The sequence below is a fragment of the Sminthopsis crassicaudata genome, chromosome 4, assembly GCF_048593235.1.
Source record: "Sminthopsis crassicaudata isolate SCR6 chromosome 4, ASM4859323v1, whole genome shotgun sequence".
Classification (NCBI taxonomy): Eukaryota; Metazoa; Chordata; class Mammalia; order Dasyuromorphia; family Dasyuridae; genus Sminthopsis; species Sminthopsis crassicaudata.
In genome coordinates, this window is record NC_133620.1 from 330343516 (window position 1) to 330349994 (window position 6479).

The 6479-nt window shown below is 34.7% G+C and overlaps 1 non-coding gene across 1 annotated transcript; it reads right to left on the minus strand.

Annotated features, from left to right (window-relative positions):
* Positions 1 to 3715: 3715 nt before the first annotated feature.
* Positions 3716 to 3878, minus strand: LOC141542117 (U1 spliceosomal RNA). Its single transcript, XR_012482117.1, has one exon. It is a non-coding gene; the product is annotated as a U1 spliceosomal RNA (small nuclear RNA).
* Positions 3879 to 6479: the final 2601 nt, after the last annotated feature.

Genomic DNA, 6479 nt, shown 5'->3' on the forward strand with positions numbered 1-6479 from the left:
AACTTAGTTTTTCTTCCATTAAACTGAAAATTAAGTTAAATAACCATTACATCATTAACTATTTTAACAAGTTAGACTTTATAGGAAAGGATGCCTAGATTTCTTGTTCGAAATTCGAACTGGGAAGTTAAAAAAAATCGACTTTTTTTCTTTTTTTTTATTTTACTGCTATGTTTGAAATATAATATATTGTTAAAATATAAACTTTATCTCCAAGCAAAATAATTTAGTAAATCAATGACTTCAAGGGATGTTATTCTCTAATTCAAAATTATTAATAAATACTCATAGCCAGCAGGGGGAGTACCACACATTATATTTAATATGAAATATCAGTATTTTGGTATAAACTGTAGTAGAAGCAATCTTACCTACATTATGATTCAGGATTTATTATCTGGTTCATGGAACATACCTATATAAAAAGCCTGGATCCAATTATTGAGTAAGCAATACTCTCTGTTCCATTGTCTAAATGATATGTAATGATTTGTATACTAGATATTACTCAGCTAGTTATGGCAATTTGAGAACTATATGTTGAAAAGACTTGATCCTATTTCTTTAGGATAAAAACTTTTTCTTTTGTGTCTTCTTAACTGGATTTTAAAGTAATTACCATTATCTCTCAACTTAGTTTTTATTTTTCTAACCACAAAACTATGATTTGAAGGTCAGAAGGAATGGACAGACTCAAATATGAAGTATTTTCCTTTATTTTTCCTAAAGAAAAAAGTAAATGATATCCAAAAGAGTCATGACTCAGCATGGGCTTTGGAGTGAAAGGCAATATGGCACAATACAAAGAATATTGGATTTGTAATCAGCCAGCCTGGACTCAAATCCTGCTTCTCACAAATCACCTCCTTTCTGCAAATGCTAAAATAAGTTGATGGTGGTGAGGTGGGGTTTTGAATTAGATTATTAATATGGCCCTTTCCAAGTATAATTTATGATTCTTTGTCAGAAGTAGTACTTGAGAGTTGCTTTGTTGTTTATTCCCAGAAAAGCCATGTAAAAGAAGGGAAGCTTGTGACCTAAGAACATTGAGAATGAGAGTTGGGAAACAATCTTGGGGGTGGCAGGGAAAATGTTACCAGGAACTGTGTTAAGCACAGGAGATACAAAGAAAGAGGGAAATCAGTGGCACTAGTAGCTAGGGTAATTATGAAATGTCTCCAGGTGGCCTGTGAATTGATTTTTAAAGGAAATTAGAGGTTCTGAGTGATGAAGGTAAGAAATGACGGCATTTCAAGAAGGGACTGTATAGCCTGTACAAAGACATAAAGACAAGAGATGTAATGCTATAAGCAAGGTACAGTAAGAAGGCCAATTTGGCTAGACTATACAATATATTAAGGGAAGTAATATATAATAAAGCTGGAAAGGTAGGTTGGAGCCAGAGCTTTAAATGACAAACAGGGGAGTTCATAGTTTATTCTAATTGTACAAAGGGCCCACTGGAGGTTTTTTTTTGAGAAGGGATGTGATATGTGCTTTAGGAATATTACTTAGTTAACTGAATAAAGGATAGAAAGAGAGGGGAGAGAATTAAAGCTGAGAAATCGGTTAGGAAGCTATGGATTTTAAAGTCATTTTCATTATCTGTCATCCTAGTTGTTATTCTAACCACAGAATTATTTGAAAGCCAAAAAAAAAAATTAGTCTTGGAGATGATGTGTTCCCTTCTTTCTTCCAAAGAGAAAATAAAATTGTCTTTAAAAATAATTAGGAAGTTTATGTAGCACAAGTTCTGGAGTTGGAAGCAGCATGATACAATGGATGATCCTTAACAGTCCAGGTGAAAGGTGTTAGGGATCTACCTTAATCTTAGTTTCCCTTTTTCTGAAATGAAAATAATGATTCTTGGCCATGTCTATGGGAATGTTTTGGAAAAATGAAGTGATATAATATGTAATACTGATGCACAATACAAATTTCAGGGATTATTATGACTAAAAGAGGAAAATTTAATTTCTGTCAGGACACCTATTTCATCTGTAATATCATATAACAGGACACTAATGCCTAAAAAAAAAGAATAGATTCCCTTAAAATTTTTATTTTTCCCCCAAGAACTCTTTGTGACCCCACCTGAGCAAGGGGAACCAATAATTTGTTTTGTTTAAATTTATACAAAGATAATTATATCTAGAGACTGTAAAAAGTGTATTGGGACTAGAATAAGTCACTTGGGTCACATCCCAGCCCCACCACTTACTAACTCTTTAATTATGAGTAAAACATGTTGTGTCTCTTGAATTTTCTTAATGTCATTTATATTGCAATTTTTAGCCTATGATTTTGAAATTATCAGTGATTTGCATTAATCAAAAAAAGAAAAAAATGAAAGAATATCTCTGATAGAGGATGAGAGGTACGCTAAAGGAAAAATGACAGGGAGGGGGACAGAAAGATAAAGGAATGATCTTTTCCCACACTTCACATATTCCTTAACCTTCTGCCTCATCAGCTCTTAATTCTCCAACAGTAGCAATCCTTTCCTGTTTCACTCCCTTGCCACCCCCTCCACTAGCCCTGTGGGATCTTTGCTCCATTTATTAAATGAGCACTGGACTCTGTCAAGAATTGCTGCTCTTTTACATGCTTCTGGGAAGGAGGAATGAGGTTGCACACAGAGACCTTGGAACTGTGGAAGAAGCACTGCCAATAAGCTGACTTTTCCTTTTAACTTTATTTTTTAAAGGAAAATAAAAAGAAACTTGTCAATTTCAGTCCAGAAGAAATGGAAGAATTGGGGAGGAGGTGAGGAATAGAATAGGTTTAAGAAAAAAAAAATGCAACATCTTTATAAATTTCTCAAATCTAAATTATAAGCATTTTCTATAACACTAGACAAGTTTGATAGGTGGAGATTTGAGAAAAGACATCACATTATGCTTTGCAGATTTTCTTGCATGAGATTTTGGGACTCATACACACATATGCTGTGCTGCACAGAATTATGTGAACTGAAGAGAACTGCTGAGATTAAGCTTTCCATAAGGAAAAGTGGGAATGGTTTTCTTCTCATCAGTTTTCAAAGGAACTTCTCTGTCAGCTGGACTCAGCAGAGGTGGTCCACCTCAAGTCTACAAGCCAGATTTGTCCATTCCCCACTCCACCTCCAGAAAGGCACAATGCCAAGCACTCATGTCTCTAGTTTTATTTTCTTCCTAGCATCTACCCCAGAAGATTTTTGAAGTGTTCTTGGCCTGGTTTTGCTCACTTTTTTCTCACTACATCCAAGCACCCTTTGCATGAAATTAAGGTTATGAAGAAGTGCTACAATGACAAACCTTGGAATTAAAGTCTTTAATCTGTGGGCTATGGAGACCCAGAAGATTAACTTAAGCACCAGTGTACCTCATTCCTCATGCACACACACACACACACACACACACATACATATAAAACATCATGCCTTTTTGTAGGAACTCCTTGTCAAACTTATCCCCAGTGGACAGCAGAAGACAGAGATGTGAAGGCCACCAAAAGACTCTCTTGACTGTCTGCCTGAAATTTGCACATTAGTCATTCATTTAGTCTATGGTATTAAAATCCACTGGTAAAATTCCAAGAGACTATCTTGGGAATTAACATTTTCTAAAGCTGAATCCAAAAAGAAAAAAAAAAAAAATCATTGAACTTCAAATAAAATTTAACAAACACCTGATGAAATCCTGGTCAATTAAGCCATTATCATGTATTAATTCAAGCTATTATTGTTGTTTATTTATTTTTCCCCCACCACCACATATTATGCAGTCGAGTTTCCCACATTTGGGGAAATCATAGGGGTCAGCCCATCCCAAGTGCAATGGATAAGCCTCGCCCTAGGGAAACCATCTTCATAATCACCCCTGCCAGGTAAGTACAATTCAAGGTATTATTATTAAAGGAATGTAAAGATAAGTAATTTTAGTGAAAAGGAAAGAGATCATGAAAATTTCAGATCATGGAATATTTATTCCTGAGGAATTCAGGGCCCTGAATAGTCAATAATAAGGCAGCATTAAGCCCCATGACAAATAGAAAAGATGGATGCATAGCACAAAAAGAGGGAAGAGTTGTTAAAGATAAAGGGATCAATAACTCCCTTTGGGAGTAATCCTGTCAGTTTACCTCCTTTGATGTTGTTTTCCTGAAAATCCCAGAAAGAAGGCAAAGACTCTAATTCAACATATATTTGTTAAGGATTTCCTATGTACAAGATACTGTACTAATTACAATATATAAGGTATACAGAATATACAAAGACTAAAGGAAAAGTGGTGCCTGCCTTTAAGGAACTTGCATTCTCTAGGGAAATATAGCTTACAAAATGGTTAAATAGTAGTTATGTCTGATTTTTCAGGGCAATCATTAGTTAATGAGGGAAATTCCAATACAATATACCTATAAAATTTTTAATGTTATTGCATGCCATGTTCAGCATCTTCCATGAAGGTTGAGAAGTCAACTTATTTCTTTATTTTGAAATAAAAGAGTGATACTTTCTTTGGCTTCCCAATACTAGATTTACATGTTGCACAATGATTACTAATCATAGATGTTTCTTTATTGACTAAATGCTCAGAAAAAATAATCAGATTAGTTAATAATTATATTCAACATACTACACATTCACCTTATTACTTGTTACTCCAATTCATCAACATTTAAAAAATAGTTATTGAATCCAAGGCACTATGCTTGGGATACAAGGTCAAAAATAAAACATCCTATATTGGATCAGCTTGCATTGTACTACAGGAGAACAATTCTATGCATATGAAGAGAAATACAGAAAGGATAATTTGTTGAAGAGAGAGAGAGAGAGAGAGAGAGAGAGAGAGAGAGAGAGAGAGAGAGAGAGAGAGAGAAATTGAAAGAGAGAGAGATTGAAAGAGAGAGAGAGAAATTGAAAGAGAGAGAGAGAGATTGAAAGAGAGGGAGAGAGAGAAAGAGAGAGAGAGAGAAATTGAAAGAGAGAGAGAGATTGAAAGAGAGGGAAAGAGAGAAAGAGAGAGAGAGAGAGAGAAAGAGAGAGAGAGAGAGAGAGAGAGAGAGAGAGAAAGAGAGAGAGAGAGAGAGAGAGAGAGAGAAAAAGAGAGAGAGAGAGAGAGAGAGAGAGAGAGAGAGAGAGAGAGAGAGAGAGAGAGAGAGAGAGAGAGAGAGAGAGAAAATAACTAGGAGAAAGACAGGAAAGGTTTCCTATATGATATAGTATCCAAGGGGAGACTGTAATGATTCCATATTACAAATGGTTGCATATCTAAATTGACTAGACATTGTTATTATGAGTCTGGGTAATGATGAGGGGCAGAAGTATCAAGACAAGTCCTTAGAATATCTAATTGTAGAAGGCCACAAAAGGATTTAGATGGTTAGAATGTATGTGGCTGGCATATGTCATCTATTAGGAATATAATTACTCTAGCCCTGGATACACAAAATCCCAGATCTTTAAATACTATTAATCTCAAGAAATCTTGGATAATCTCTTGTAGTATCTTCAAAGAACAATATTTCTAGGCTGTTATTTAACCATGGATCTCACAAGCTATTATTTACTAGGTTAAGTACTTCAGTTTACTAAGAAATAGAAGCTAGATCTCCTTCTTTTGTTTAATTGTCTCAGTTTCAGTGAAAGCTTATAAATGATATGAGGAATATGGTATGCCTAGAGTACAATTTGAACCCTATGTTAATTAATAATTAAATATATATACTATCATATATATAATTATAATATAAATAATATAAATATAATAAATAAATTAATAAATAAAATATAAAGTATAAAAAAGTTTGCTTATGCATATCAATAGTCAATGATTCTGACCATTTGTTTTAAACAGTAGAAATATTAGCTTTCCATGACAAAATGAAGAGACAGGTTAGGTGTTTGGAAGAAAAGGTTATCAGTGTTCATAGGTAGGATGGCTACAACAATTTTTCCTCTTAGGACAAATGTCCACTTATTTGAGATGGGTTGCTTGTAGTACTGTTTGGATATTGGAACCTGGACTAGAGACCATAGTGGTCTTTTTATGCTGTAAAAGTCTGTGAAATATTATAGCTAATTTCCTAAGGATCACTTCACACGAAACCAAATGTGTTTGCTGGCTAGATTCCTATGTCTGTTAAAGGTATTCCCAATTTCCCAGTCACTCAGATTCAAAACTTTGGAATCATCTTTGAATCCTCCCTGTCCTTTGACCCCAACATCTCAGTCAATTGCCAAATGTTGTCAATTCTTCCTTCACAATTGCTCTAGCACCCATCCCTTCCTTGTCATTCCCCTGTTACCACCCTTGTTCAGGCCCTTGTTACCTCATGGCCTGACTATGTAATAACCTTTAATTGGTTTCTATGCCTTTCTTCTCTTACCCATTCCCTTCTGCTGTAACCTATACAGCATCACCAGATTAATCTTCCTAAAAAAACACTTTGATCATATCACTCCTCTATTTAAAAGCCTTTAAAGGCTCCTG